The following is a 16,779-nucleotide window of genomic DNA, read 5'->3' as shown; positions in this document are numbered from 1 at the left end:
CACAAATAAATGGGAAGACATACCATGTTCATAGACTAGATGACTTAATATTGTTAAAATGCTTACATTACCCAAAGTCGTCTAATGATTCAATGAGATCCTTATCAAAATCTCAATTTAATTTTTTATTGAAACAGATAAAACAATTTCAAAATACACATGGAACAAAGAAGACACCAATTAGTCAAAATAATCTTGAGATAGAAGAACAAAGCCAGAGGCATCACACTTTCTGACTTTAAACTATATTAACAAGCTATAGTAATCTTAACAGTATGTAATTGGTATAAAGACAGACATATTAATCAGTGGAACAGGAGTGAGATCCCAGAAATAAATCTATATTACATAGTCATCTGATCTTCAGCAAGGATATCAAGAATACACAATGGGAAAAAGATAATCTCTTCAACAAATAGTACTGGGAAAATCGGATATCTACATGCAAAAGGATGAAATTGGACTCTTATCTTACACCATGCACAAAAATCAACTCAAAATGGACTTAAACATAAAACCTGAAATCGTAAAACTCCTAGAAGGAAACAGGGAACTTCATGATATTTTCTTGACAATAATTTCTTGAGTATGACATCAAAAACACAGGCAACAATAACAAATATAGACAAATTGAACTTTATCAATCTAAAAAGTTTCTGCACAGCAAAGGAAACAACAGAGTGAAAAGGCAATCTACAGAACAGAAAATATTTGCAAACCATATAAAACTGCTAAAGTGTAAATATCCAAAATATATTAGGAAGTCCTACAACTCAATAGCAAAAACAAAAAAAACAAATAACTCAATTAAAAATGGGCAAAGGACTTAAATAGATATTTCCCTCAAAGAAGACATGAAATGTACAACATGTACATGAAAAAATGCTCAACATCACTGATCAAAAGGGAAATGCAAATCAAAACCACAATGAGATATCACCTCACATCTGTTAGAATGGCCATTATCAAGAAAACAAAACAAAACCAAAAATCGGAAAATAAAGAGTTGGCATAGTTGTGGAGAAACTGGAATTCTTGTGCATTGTTGGTGGGAATGTAAAATGGAACAGCCACTATGTAAAACAGTATGAAGTTTCCTCAAAAAATTAAAATTCGAACTACCATATGATCCGGTAGTGTTTATCCAAAAGAAATGAATTCAGGATCCCAAAGAGAGATTTACACTCCCATATTCATTGCATTATTCATAAAAACCAAGAGATGGAAACAACCTAAATGTTCACGAATAGATGAATAGGTAAAAAAGTGTGGTATATACATACGAAGGAATATTATTCAGCTATAAAAAAAAAAGGCAATCCTGTCAGAGAGCATAAAATGGATGAGTCTTGAGGACATGAATCTAAGCGAAATAAGCCATTCATAGAAGGACACATATTGCATGATTCTACTGATATGAGGTATCTAAAATAGTCAAACACATTGAAGGAGAAAGTAGAAAGTTTTTTGGCCAGGGAGAAATGAGTTCATTGGATGTAAATGAGCTGTTGAATGGGTATAAATTTTGTGCCATGCAACTTAAAATGTTAGAGCTATGCTCTATAACATTGTGCTTATAGCTCACAATGCTATACTTCACACTTAAAATTTTGTTAGAAGGCTAGATCCCTTTTTTTAAGCACAATTAAAAAAAAAATAGGATGAGGATTGTACGCCAGGCTAAGCACTTGGAGAGAAAAGAACAGAACAGGGTAGATGGTTCTGAAAAGAGAAGTGTGTGTGTGTGTGTGTGTGTGTGTGTGTGTGTGTGTGAGTGTTGAGTGTAAGGAACCTCAGGGAACAGGGAGTCACCTCCCTTTAATTAAGTATCTTCTAAAATGTACCAATGCCTGATAAGTCCTGGGCACCTACAGCCTCCTGAACCAGAAGCTTCTCCCTGCTCCATATAGCCCCTTGAAAAGACTGGGCTTTGATTTCCATTGGCCATTTTGCTTTCTAATTTCCCTATCCTGAACCCTAGCCCTTCCAGGGATGAATGGCAGGGAGGAAAGAGCAGGAAATTTGGAAACAGAGCCAGTTAAAATCTTGGCTCTGGCACTTCCCAACTGCGTGTACTGGGTTAATTACTTAACTTGTCTGGCACACAGGAAGGATTCTCCATTCAGGAAATGGGGTAGTAACAACCACGCACACAGCTTCATGTGAGTTTACGTGAGATAATTTAGATATAAATACCCAAGTTTTAGAGTTGGAAATAATCTCAAAATCATCTCACCCAATGTCTTTCAAATATTTTTTACTTTCTATTCCCAAAAAGAATTTTTAAAAAATTCTGCACTCTCATTCATTTGAAGTTGGCATCTAACATTTTTCAAGTTTAGTTAAGCTTTTAGGTTAAATAGTCACAAAGTTATGCTTTTTGTCACGGTGTAAATACTGACATTTAAAAATAAAATCATTAAATCTCAATTCTAGGAATCTAAATACTAATTCATTCTAATACCTATCATCGTCTATTTAAGTATATGTGAATAACATGAACAACATAACCAGACAAAAGAAATGGTAGTGGAGGGGGGGCAACAATTTTAAATTAAAAGAGACTAAATATAAGGAGCAATGCATTGGATGCTACCTTAAACTAGGGAAAAATATCACTGCTATAGAAGATATTTCTCAGACAACTAGGGAATGTTTGAATATACACTATATATTACATGATATTATGGAAAAATTGTTAGTTTTCCAATTTTCTTAGATATGACAGTGGTATTGTCCATGCTAAAGTACTTAAAAGTAAAATGTCTGCAGCTTACTTTTAAATGGCACAGATGAAAAAATGTATACACACACACACACACATACACAGCAAAAAGCAAGTGTGGCACAATTTTAACAATTGGTGAATTTATTTAAGAGGCTCTTTGTACTATTTTTTAATTCCTTCTAGACATTTGAAAATTTATAAATTATGAAATTGGGACAATTTATTTAAAAAGCATGAGCAAGCACTGTAGTAGGCTGGGAAATTGTATGCTAAACTTCTTTTTCTTCTGAAACTTGTGTTTCTATTTCATTTCCCCACAGAAATTTTTCTTAAAGCATTATGCTTTTATAATTTAAAAATATCTAATTGACCACTTGCTATATTTCTCTCCAAAACATGTTTATAAACTAAACTAAGATTTTTTCTTTAATCTCCCCAAATCTCCGAATATTAAAATAATCTTCCAGATTCAGTTATCACTAAAATTATTATATAAGAGATCAAAACAAAGTAAAATTTTCCAGAAATAAATTATTTAATGAGATAAATAAGACTCCATTTTTCCAAATAGCTCCTATGTCCATGGATGAATACTGCTTATTGCTAAAATGATACAGATTTCAATGCCAACTATTTCTATTTTTGTTTTATAAATAAATTAACAAATCTTGTTCACATTTGTTGGTAGATGAGAATGGAAAAGTTCTGTTATAGCAATGTTATTTAAGTAAGTGAATTCCTTTTGAGTTGAATACTAAAAATCACAAAAGGATCCACCCTACAAAAACAATTTAATCCTACCCTTTTTAACCTTAATTGAAAGAAAAGAATTAGGAGCCACCTGACTTTCAAAAGGATCTTGTTACTTGGTGATTTGAGTCATCCTTTTTCTCATTTTCTGGGAAGATTACCAAGAAAACTTTGCTAAGACGTATGAAATGTTTATTAATTACACATTTTTAAAAAATTAGAGGCATGCTGGTCTTCATGGTCAAGGCAGTTAGCTACATCAGACTTACATCTTCTCAGAAAAAGTTTGACTTTAATATATGCTTCAAGGAATTATATAAAATCTACCAAGAAATAAATTATAAAAGTATTTGTTTTGGTTATCTATTACTGCATAAGAAACCACCTCAAAACTTAATGGCTTAAAATAATAACAATTTATTATTTTCCATGATTCTGTGAGTTAATCAAGTGGTTCTTTTGCTTCACATGAGGCACTGGGATGGCTCAAAAAGACCAAATGGCCTCACCACATGACAGGCAGTTTGTACTGGTTACGGGCTGGGAACTCAAACGTGGTTGTTGGCAAAGGGCCTTAGTTCTTAATGTGGGCTTCTCTATGTATCCACTTGGACTTTTTATAGCAAAGCTGTTCCTAGAAGGAAGCTTCAAGAAAACAAAGGTTAACAAAGTCTGCCATCAAGGGAAATTATTTTACCAGAATATAGGTGGCGTTTTACCAAAGCCTAACCAATCTGTTGGAAGGATTCCTAGGGGTAAAACTAACATCTAACTAACTAACTAAGAATAGTGTGGGGCCTTCCTAATACTGGGCCCCCTCAGAGCTTTTAACTCTGAAGCTAGTCCATACTGAGCCTCCAGAAATTCATCAATTACGGATTAAAGTGTTCCTGCCAGTATGGCTTCAGCAGACAGCTTCTGCTGCCCTGTAATCTGTGATTCTATGTCTCAGCCTGTTTGTCCAGTTTTGGGGGCAATGGCTTGTCCTAGACCTCAATTCTCTGATGGATGTAAGAAGAGTTGTTGGTTTTTATTTGCTTGTCATAATTTAAGAACTTCTAAGCTGTTTGTGTGCTAAACGAGAAACAGGAAGTCCTTGAAATAATATCCTAAATTTTTCATTTTATTCATTTCAATACAGGTACTGGGTAGCTAAAATTATAAGTTAGTATGAAGCAAGAAGTGTGATAAAATTCATAGTTTTTCTTCAGGAAATGTGTGTGCATGAGTTCAGCTTTTGGAAATAATGCAAAACTCCATTAATTTTTTTAGACACAAAGGATAAAATGTTGCTTATATATTTAACAAAAAAAGTGAAATACATATTACTAAAAACTAATCAGTTCTACAAATATTTTGTTAATAGAAAATAGAAAATATTAAACATTTTATAAGATAAGAGGATTGACTGTAATTGCTATAAATATTTTATGATATGGTTCAATACTATAGGTTTCAAGTACTTCATTGAGTAATTCACAGTATAGCTAAAAGAAATCACCTGGAATTTATATCTGTGGTTTTATCTAATATAGTTCAAAAAATCTAATAATCTATTAAACATTACAGTTGCAGTTAAAGGAATAGCATCATTAATCCCTACCACTTTTGCTATCTGAAGCTGCTTTCCTTTTTAGCTCTTAAAACAAAATATGAATATAGAGAAAAGTTGAAATAAAATTTTTGCATTTAAATACAAGATAAGGTGACATAAAAATTTTTTAAAAATTCATTTATAGAATTTTATATGTCTTACCAATGCCTTCCTTAATTTACCCTCACCAGACACTACCAAAGCACTGTGTTCTCTGACAGTGGTTAGAGGATGGCACAGGTAGGGTTATTAAATAAGTTTGTCATTACTCTCTTTGCCTATATTCTATGATATATATTTTCTCAGAACTTCCCAACAAGGACCAAAGCACCCCAATTCTAATGCTATTTTTTACCATTATCAGAAAAACTATAAATCCAGCAAAACCAGGATGCCCCATAATATGTTTATGTTTTTTATATTATATTTAAATATTTATATTTAATTTTATATTTATATATGTATTTATTTATTATTTATATTTATTTATATATATACTTTATATATATTTATATATATATACTTTAATTTTATATTTAAATATATTTATATATTTATAAGTCAAAAAAGAAGACTTACCCAAAAAATCATACTCCAAAATTACCCTTTGTTTGAGGCCCTGGGGGTCTTTACATCCCAGGCAACATGCTATAGTAAGATTTAGAATAGGTAAAGAGTATACCTTCTCTATATAGAGAAAGCCAATTGTTCAATAGAAGTGGAAAAGTACAATCTACATGAAGCTGGGAAAGTGTACAAGTGGAAGTTGAAGATAAGCAACTTGGTTCCCTTAAAACTACAGAGCCCATCTACCCCTTAAAACGTCTTTGTATACCTGCAGAGGTATATGCATACACCAATTTGATGACCACTAATCTAGGCCAACTTCCACATTTTTAAAATAGAGAAGCAGAAGCTCATAGCATTTAAATGACTTGTCTAGCTCTATACAACTTGTCTAACTCTATACAAGTTCTTGAGACAAGAACTTACATTTCCTGTCTCCCAACCAGTGTTCTTTCCAACCCTACTATGTTATTCTCATTTTATCTATGACAGAACTAGGTCCAATGTCCAAAGAAGTTAAGGGTTCTAATCAAGATGTCTCTGTAATCTTGGGCAGAATCAGAGTTAGGTAAAACTTCATATACATGTAGATTCTTCATTCAATGAATTTGCTAAATTACATATTTAACATATTGTTAAAATATCAGTACTTTTGGAAGGAGTAACACCTTGAGTTGTTAGCCATTTATATCTCAGTAAGGTAGGTTTCCATATAAGAAAGAAAATAAAAGGAAAGAGTAAGTGCCCCTATATCAGAGTCCAATTAATACAGCAGAACCACTATGCATGATGTGTAATAAGAGAGCATGGGGAATAATCTGCACCACTAATGCAAGAGTGAGGTTTTGAGAGAGAAAAAGAGGTTGGGGATTCCAACAACTTGGTTCTTCATATTATGGGCAGAGCTTGGAAGCCTTAGAACATAGTGTTTTTGTCGTGATTACTGAGGGACAAAGAATGCTTGATGACTCAGGACATTTCTCATTCAAGAATGGAAGGCTTGATTAGCAAATGAGGAGGAGATATCATAAGTTGTGAATAAGGCTTAAGATGTGGGTCCAAGAAGACCTGGCATCCTCTTTCCTTCCCTTCTGGAATAGGCTTCAATGGGGGAGGCAAAGAAAGGAAAATAGAGGTAAGTTTGAGTGGAGTCTCAGGACAAAAGTATAGCTAGGAGATGGCAATCCCAAAAGGAAGCCCCTTTTCCAACTTGGATTGTGGGCAGTAGAGAAGCAATGGTCAAAAATGGTATCTGGCTGGATGGGACTGAAAGAAGCCTCAAAGAATCTTACGAACCCCACACTCTTTCACAGTGGAGAGAAAAGAGCCATGAGTTACAGAATCCTGCAAAAGAAAGAGTCCAAAAAAGGCAGAAAGGAGCCTGTAGACAGAAGACAGCTTGCAGTTGGGTCTCACACAAAACTGATTAAATGGGGTCACTGGGGACTGGGGGCATCAGCCATAAATACCAGCATGCAACAATGTGGATCAGCCAAGAAACATCTCAGGAGAGGCCAGCGGAGTAGGTGATTGCTGGACACTGATTGACTTACTCATGATCCCTGGATGATAAATAAGACTCCCTTTCATCCCCTACTGCCTTCATTAACTTAGATTATCCCTAGGAGAAGGTGAGGATGGGGAAAAATCCAGATTTTCAGCTGGGCGTTTATTCAAAAGAAACTGAGTTTGAAGCAGAAATAATTGGATTACATTAAATTGTCAAGATCTTATGATGGGATTAGTACCCTTATAATAAGAGGAAGAGACACCAGAGCTCTCTCCACCATACAAAGATGTAGAAGAGAGTTCTCACCAGAAACCAAATCAGCTAATACCTTGATCTTGGACTTCCCTGTCTTCAGAACTGTGAGAAATAAATGCCTTTTGTTTAAGCTGTCTGGTCCATGGTATTTTGTTATAACAGCCTGAGCAGACTATACATTCTGTGTTTATAACTTTTGTAACTTTGGAAAATCCATACTCTCATAGAGAGATACTACAAAATTACCCACAAAAAAACTGCTTTACCTGTTTCCTTCAGCTAGGTTTGCATCCTCATTATTTCTCATCACTAATAGTTAATAGCCTTATATGCTACTTTCATTAATTTTTAGGCAAATGTGTTTGAAAGTCAGATTGCACATTGATCTCAATAAATAAACTCTCATTCATTTCTCCTAAATGAATCAGTCCAAATTAGGGCTTGCCACAGGATACCAGTTATACATTTGAATTTCAAAGCATATGAAAACAGAAAAAATACTTCCTGTAATATATACTCTCAGGGTTGGGCTAATTCTATTTTTGTAGACTTACAAAATACTAGCAACAGTTAGATTTTACACCTCTGATATGCCTATCAACTCAAAATTTCCCCAGCAATTAATTAATCACATCTCAAGGAAACCACATTATTTATAAATAATTCATATATAGCGCATGATTTTGTGGTTCAGAGCACAGACTCTTCTGGGTGGAGTCAAATCTTAGGGAGATCCTGGACAAGTTACTATTAAATCCCTTATGCTTCAGTTTTCTCAACTTTAAAATGAGAATACAGAAAGGATAGTTGTAACGATTAAATGAGATACGATAGACATAAAATTATTAAATCAGTACCTGACTCAGTAAGTACCCTTGAAATGTCTACTTTTATGCTATTCTGGAATTGTGTCTATACAGAAAAACTACTGGAATGCATGACAGTCATTTGTGTTATCAATCAAGTAAAACTCTCTTTCCTTCTAACACAGGGCACTCCCTCCTATCCTTATGACTGGGTGAGGCCACTTTTCTATCTCTGGCAAATGAACTAGTCAATGAATTAGAGTATTTATGGGGCAATATGAAATTCTCCAGAGTACCCTTTCTCCTCTGCCATGGCAACTAGGAAGGTTTGATGTGGTAGAGCCTTGAGGACTGGAGTGGTTAAAGTGAGCAGAGCCTCCCTGCTGCCCTAAGATACATCTGTTAACATGAGCAAAAGACAGACCCTTGTCATTGTAAGCCACTGGTATTTGGGGGAGTTTGTTACACAGTAGAACCTTTTTTATACCGAGTAATGCAAAAAGCAGGCAATTATCTGGGTATTTAACTTACATAATATTCTCTATTCAAGTGAATGACATCCTCAGGAATACCCAGAGTGTGGATAATATCAGTAAGGAATAACTGGAAGAATGCTGGCTAGGTCAGTGTTTCCCCAAATGTCTGCCTTGTCTCAGCCTTTCCTTTGATGTCTGAAATTTCATCCCAATGCTATTTTGGGAATTACTCTGAAGTTGTGCCCTTAAATATGGCATAAAACCCCAGGAAAAGTAATATATAAATATCAAATCTTTGCACATCCAAGGGCATGTGCTTATTGCTTTTCCAGGAAGAATCGGGGTAGCATTAGAGTTACGTTGGAAGATAAACTTGGAAGGTCTTTCTGATACATAATTCAGAAAGAAATTATGTGCATGGGGGAAATTATTGAGGCTGTTTAATTATGGAGATAATTATCTGACATTCATCTCCACTTCAGATCAAGACAAACCCATCCAACTGCAAGAACTACTATAAATACAGCCTCAGTGACCTCCTCAAAACCACTTGTTAAGTTATTCCAAAATTCACGTCTGACTCCTGTATCAGAATTTTACCCACTATAACCTGCCATTACTTTGCCAGTTCTAAGGCAAGGGGCCAAGAATTGCTGAAGAAGAAGTGGCAACAAAACAGACACCCAGGAGTACCTGGGTGGCTCAGTCAGTTGAGCGTGTGACACTTGATTTTGGCTCAGGTCATGATCTCAGGGCCATGAGATCGAGCCCGTCAGGCTCTGTGCTCAGCATGGAGTCTGCTTGAATTTCTCTTCCTCTACCCCTCCTCCCTGCACTGTTCTCTCCCTCTCTCTCTCTCTCAAAATAAATAAGTAAATCTGAAAAGAAGAAAAAAAAAATGCAGACCCACAGAAAGGAAAAGAAAAGAGGACCAGAGAGTGAGAGACTGAATCCCTTCTAGTCTCATTCCCATCAATGGGTTATATCAGTAACCTCTACTTTCTCTTTTTCTTTTTTCTTTCTTTCTTTCTTTCTTCTTTCAAGGGGGCTTAGGTTTGTTTCTTTAACTTACTATCAGGAGGGTCTTTACTTACATGCTTGATATGCTAGCTATTTGAATTTGGGCAATTTACTTAATATCTTTGTGCCTTAAGTGTCTTCTCTGCAAATTATAATAAGAGTTACTGTTAGAATTAAATATCAAATGCCAAGTGCTTACTTAGCCCATGACATACAGCATGTACACAATAATTGTTAACCACTATCATTATTTTCATTTTCTCATTTTCAACTCTAAAGGAGTCTTTTTGCCAGAATACCCCCAAAACACTGGTTGTATTATGTATGTGAAAATTAGTCATGGAAGATTTTCCAGGTCTTCAAAAAGGGCAAGTCGCCATGCTTCTTACAATTACATTAGAAAGGACAAGGTAACGTATAAGTTGCTCACCTAAACAGTTGCTAGATTTTTAGATCTTCCATATAGTTAACCTCATACCCTCCTGAAAACTGAAGATTGGACTCGAGCTGTGCCCAATGCAGAGGAGTAACTTAGCATGTTTTCAATGAGTTTAGAAAACCTAAATTGTTTTTTTACCAATTTATTTTTTACTGCAAGACAAGAAAGTTTCTATATCCTTTTACTGTTGTAGTAGGTGCTTTTTGTTGTTGTGATTATTAAGGAATGAAATGGGGATGAGGCTGTATCCACAACTGAGGCAGAGATCAGTGTCCATTTGGTAGAAAGTGATCAAAAATTAAACTGAGCTAGGAGAAATCTGAAGCAAGACTTGATCATCACCAGGAGACAGAAAGCGCTCTCTGTTCCTTAGGAATTCCAGAATCCCTGAAAAGCATATCCAGGGCACTGCAGTTACTTTCAATAGAGACTCAAGTCATTTTATTTGGATATAATAGGAAAGAGTAAGTTCATAAACTAAGGACTTTAGGACCACATAGCAGGAGCCATTTGTCTGGATTTTCAGAGGGTCATAATTCATGAGCTGTCATTTCCTTTAAGGAAGCCGTGAGAAGAGCTGTTTTACTCTGAAACTCATGAAACTAAATTCAGGGCCCTACATTTGCATAAGTACTCTCAAGGCTCTAGGAGGGGGCCTCGAGATGTGTACGCTCAGTCATACATTTTGGTAAACATAGCAGCAGGGTGATATTGTAACTGCATTTACTTAAGACTGCTTTCCCTTTCCACAGTGTGGTGTGGCATTGAGGTGGTGATGAGGTTCAGGTCACAGTACCCCAAAATATGCCACCGAGGCTTATTGAATATTTTAAGCTGAAGTAGTTTGAGCAAATGGCAGAAGCAGGGAGGTTACTCTGACCTTCCCCTGCCCTTTTTCCCCCGAAACAGTTCATAAAACCCTCATGTAAGTGGTGCGCTCCCTATACCTGGAGGCAAGGAGCATCCTTATCTCTGAAAACAAAGGGACACCAACAAGAATCCTAGCAAACAGGGCTTGCTAAACTTCCCTCAGTTTATTGCAATTACTTCACACTCCTGAATCTATCATATTCTTCCATGACTGTCCACTCTTCCTCAAACCTGCCATAAAATATTCACTTCTGTTTCTTCAGGTCTTCATTTCATTATGGCTCCTGTGTCCTATAAAACTTCTACTAAGTACATTTTTATGTTTTTCTCCTATTAACCTGTCTTTGTCAGTTTAACTTTCAGATCTAGCCAGGAACTTTAGGATGGGGGAGGAACACTTTTTCTTCCCCTCCAGTGGCCATGGACATTTTTGGGATCCAGCTGTGGGGAAGCTGAGTTGGGGATATATTTAGTTTGCCTGTGGTGAAATGTGGTCACATGATTCACCATCTCTTCCACATACAAAGTCTTGCTTTCAGGAATGCTGCTATCCTGCCCCCTTACCTGGCATGATGTGACAGAAGTGAGGGGTTAGGTCACCTGGGGATAATAATGCACTCCACAGTCTCTAGAGTACATGGTAGCGAGAAGAAATAGGTTTAAAGCATCAGAGTCAGAAGTTTATCTATGCAAAATACTTTCAATTATCACCTATGAAAAATTGTGAGCAGAGTGTCCTTGATCCCTAATCAGAATGGACGCTCTCTTCTATTAGGTAAGAACACACACAGTAAAGTAGCATAAACACACAAGATTTTTCTTCTTTTTTGATGGAAATTGCAGAATATACAATTCATCAGATTCCCTTTGTAAGGCATAAACCTGTAGCAGCCGTACAAAAAGTGTTGAGAGAGGGTAAGTGTCTAGGCATCTTAACTATCAGCAATTTAAAAAACGAACTTTGGTAGGGGTGCCTGGGCAGCTCAGTCGGTTAAGCATCCGACTCTTGATTTCTGCTTAGGTCATGATCTCAGGGTTGTGAGATCAAACTCGGTGTCAGGCCCCAGCCTGGAGAGGGAAAGCCTTCCTCTTCGTGTTGTGTCTCCTTGCTGTGTTGTGTGTGTTCAGCACAAACGGGGGGCTGCCACACCCTCTCTTGGCGCCCCCCACCTCCCAGGCCCTTTGTGCATGCCCTGACAGTTAACTGCGGCCTTTCAAGTTTATCTTTCAAAACCTTCACAGTTGTTACAACGTTCCTCCAGGGGAAACGTAATCTGTCAGAAAGTTGTGTTTACTTTAGAAGAACCTGTCAAATGTAGCCACTTTGGTGTTGTTCTGATAATACATATGTACATCTTAACACATTCTGGTGAGGCAGAATTTGGGAGTTATTTCTTATGTATGTTTGAAGCGGATGGTTGACTTCTAACAGGTCATTGCCAGGTGTATTTCTATAGTCTTTGAAGAATTCCATTTTAATAAAAAACTGAAAAGCCGTTTCTGAACTCAAAAAAAAAAAAAAAAGATTCTCTCGCTTGCTTGCTCTCTCTCTGCCCCTCCCCCCACTCATGCTTTCTCTCTCTCTCTCTCTCTCTCAAAAACAAACAAACAAACTTTGGTAAACCCTGTAAATGAAAGATTGAATTATAGTTCTATTCTTTCTGAAGAAAATATAATAGTCATAGTCCTAAGACAAGGTGACCAAAAAAATGTTGGGGCATTATAGGGAAAGGTTGAGAAGCTATTATTTGGGGGGGTTTGGTGTGTTGTTTTTGTTGTGGCATTTGTCAGTTTTTAAAAAATTGTATTTTGTTACGATTTCTTTTCTCATTCTAAATATTCATGTTTATGTTTAACTTTGTATTATTTTTCTTAAAGAGAATGCCTGAAATTATTTAAGTTTCAGGTCCCACAAAGCCTAAGTGAGCCCCTGAATAGGAGGCAAAGCACAAGTTAAAAGACCTCATTTCTCCAGTTATAGTTTGGGCCTGTTTCCTACTCTGTGTCTGGTGGAACAGCTAATTAATGCCCTTTTCTTTCAAATATGTTGCTGTTGAAGAAAATTAAATTAATAAAATTAAATCAAAAGGAGTGTCTAGGACTCCTGTTAGAATTGGAAACTAATTACTGATCTTGAAAAAGACCACAAGAGGTTTTGTGCGTATGTGTATTATTTAGTGCAAAGGGTAATTTTTAAGAACACAAATCATGTATAGATGTGGAAAGGTAAATATATATTTGTGATTACTTGTGGGTTCTGTTTTGAAACTAATAATTAGTTTTAATTTCATATTCAAAATAATGAATGGCAATGTAATGTGATGGAAATGTAATTGGCCTAGTCTTGCAATACATACTGGAAGGATAGGCAATGCGTTCTATTGGTTCTGATCAGCCACATTTGTATTTTTATACACTTACTCTTCAGGTCTCTACAAATGAGAGAGTAACTTTTAAGAAATATAAAATAAGAAGAAACCCTCATGTATGAGCTAGAGGAACCAAATCATTAATCCTATTTTTCATTCTAGAAAACATAAGTCATTATCATTTACTTGATAGCAATACCCACAATGCATGAGATAATATTCTCACACTGAACTGATACAAGTTCAAGCCAGAAAGATGACTTTTAATAGCTTATTTAGATTATCACCAAGTAGGCACCATCTGTTCAGAATATTACAAAACCAGAAAGGGTTTTTTCTTCTTTTTTTACTGAAGTGTAATTAACATACAATGTTATATTAGTTTCAGGTGCACAACATATTGATTTGACAATTCTATCCATTAGTCAGTGCTCACCATGATAAGTCTAGTCATCACCTGTCACCAAACAACATTATTACAATATTATCCCCTATATTCCTTATGCTCCTTGTACTTTTCATCTCTGTGACTTACTTGTATTTTACAACTGGAAGTTTGTATCTCTTCATCCCTTTTACCTATTTTTCCCATTCCCCCATCCACTTGCCGTCTGGCAACCACGAGTTTGTTCTCTGTCTTTAAGAGTCTGCTGAGGGTTGCTAGAGTGGTAGGAGGGATGGGGTAGCTGGGTGATAAACATTGGGGAGGGTATGTGCTATGGTGAGTGCTGTGAGTTGTGTAAAACTGTTGAATCACAGACCTGTACCTCTGAAACAAATAATACGTTATAGGTTAAAAAAAAAAAAAAGAAGAAGAAGAAGATAGCAGGAGGGGAAGAATGAAGGGGGGAAATCGGAGGGGGAGACGAACCATGAGAGACTATGGACTCTGAGAAACAAACTGAGGGTTCTAGAGGGGAGGGAGGGTGGGGGGATGGGTTAGCCTGGTGATGGGGATTAAAGAGGGCATGTTCAGCATGGAGCACTGGGTGTTATATGCAAACAATGAATCATGGAACACTACATCAAAAACTTATCATGTAATGTATGGTGATTAACATAATAATAAATTTTAAAAAAGAGTCTGCTTTTTCTTTCTTTTTTTCTTTGTTTTTTTAGATGCCACATAGAAGTGAAATCATATGGTATTTGTCTTTCTCTGTCTGACTTATTTCACTTACATAGTACCCTCTAGGTCTATCCATGTTGTCACAAATGGCAAGACTTCATTCTTTTTTTTTTAAAGATTTTTTATTTATTTATTTGAGAGAGAGAATGAGATAGAGAGAGCATGAGAGGGGGGAGGGTCAGAGGGAGAAAGCAGACTCCCTGCTGAGCAGGGAGCCCGATGCGGGACTCGATCCCGGGACTCCAGGATCATGACCTGAGCAGAAGGCAGTCGCTTAACCAACTGAGCCACCCAGGCGCCCCAAGACTTCATTATTTTTTCTAAGGTTGAGTGATATTCCATTATATATATATATATATATATATATATATATATACACACACACATGCCCCACATCTTCTTTATCCATCTGTCAGTGGACATTTGTGTTGTTTCCATATCTTGGCTATTGTAAATAATGCTTCAAAAACAGGAATGCATAAATTTTCTCAAATTAGTATTTTTGTTTTCTTTGGGTAAATACCCAGTAGTGGAATTACTGGATCATATGGCATTTTTATTTCTATTTTTTTAAGAAAGCTCCATACTGTTTTCCACAGTGGTTGCACCAGTTTACATTCCTATCAACAGTGCACAAGGGTTCCCTTTCCTCCACATCCTCTCCAATACGTTATTTCTTGCTGTTTTGATATCAGCCATTCTGACTAGTGTAAAAATAATAATTGTTATTGTGGTTTTGATTTGCATTTCCCTGATGATTAGTGATGTTGAGCATTTTTTCATGTCTGTTGCCCATCTGTATGTCTTTTTTTGGGAAATGTCTATTCAGGTCCCCTGCCCATTTTTTAATTGGATAATTTGTTTTTTGGTGTTGAGTTGTATGAGTTCTTTATACACTTTAGATATTAGCACCTTATCAGATATATCATTTGCAAATATTTTCTCCCATTCACCAGGTTGCCTTTTTGTTTGCTGATTGTTCCCTTTTCTGTGCAAAAGCTTTTAATTTTGGTATAGTTCACTTTTTAGTTACTTTTGCTTTGTTTCCCTTGCCTCAGGAGATATATCCATAAATATGTTGCTAAGGGTAATGTCCAATTTCTTTTAGGAGTTTTATGGTTTCAGGTCTCACATTTAGGTCTTTAATCCATTTTGAGGTTATTTTTGTGTATGGTGTAAGAAAGTGACCCAGTTTCATTCTTTTGCATGTAGCTGTCCAGTTTTCCCAACACCATTTATTGAAAAGATTGTCCTTTCTCCATTGTATATTCTTACCTTCTCCTTACAGATTAACTAACTATATAGGTGTAGGTTTGTCTCTGGGCTCTCTATCCTGTTCCATTGATCTATATGTCTATTTTTGTGCAAGTACCATACTGTTTTGATTACTACAGCTTTGTAGTATATCATAAAATCTGGGATTGTGATACCTCTGGCTCTGTTCTAATTTCTCAAGACTATTTTGGCTATTTGAGGTTTTTTTGTGGTTCCACACAAATTTTAGGATTATTTTTTCTAGTTCTGTGAAAAATGCTATTAGTATTTTGACAGGGATCACACTGAATCTGTGCATTGCTTTGAATAGTATCAACATTTTAACAATATTAATTCTTTTAATCCATGAGCATGGTAGACCTTTCCATTTATTTGTGTCATTTTCAACTTCTAGAAAAAGTTCTTTTGAAGCCCCAGGGATAAAGCAATAGCCAAGTCATTCATTCAAGACATATTTGATGTTTTTTGCTTATTGCTGTATTCCTGGACAGTACCTGTAGGTATTCAATGAACAGAGCTTACCATGTGGCTGTACCAGAACACTGAAGTACAGTACAGTTTACATAAATGGTACCCCCTATAATTGTGTTGTGTTCAACATGTGACCAAATTTGGTGGCTCTGAAAATCATTTGTTGGATAAATGTATGAATGAATAGATGAATGAATGAAACATGGTGCGAGACTTCCATTTGTTTCCCCCGTACCAGGCACTAAAGATAGGCAGAGGAATAAGACAGTCCCCCAATTTAAAACACTCCTCAGTTAACAAGGAGAGACTGTTCAATTAGACTATAATAAATGTTACATCTGCTAATATAGAGATATGAAAAATTCCAAGGTAGTAATTGAAGTGCTTAAGGAGGTTGAGGAATCTTCCCAGAGGCAGTGACATTTGAGCTGGGTAAGGAATTTTGCTAAGCAAAATAGGAAAGGAAAGGCATTCATAAAAGAAGAGGGAGGAGGAGGAGGAGGAGGGGGAGGAAAAGGAG

The sequence above is a fragment of the Leptonychotes weddellii genome, chromosome 12 (assembly GCF_054177405.1).
Source record: "Leptonychotes weddellii isolate Sample4059 chromosome 12, ASM5417740v2, whole genome shotgun sequence".
Lineage (NCBI taxonomy): Eukaryota > Metazoa > Chordata > Mammalia > Carnivora > Phocidae > Leptonychotes > Leptonychotes weddellii.
The sequence above is the reverse complement of the archived record's forward strand: the minus strand, read 5'-3'. Positions refer to the sequence as shown.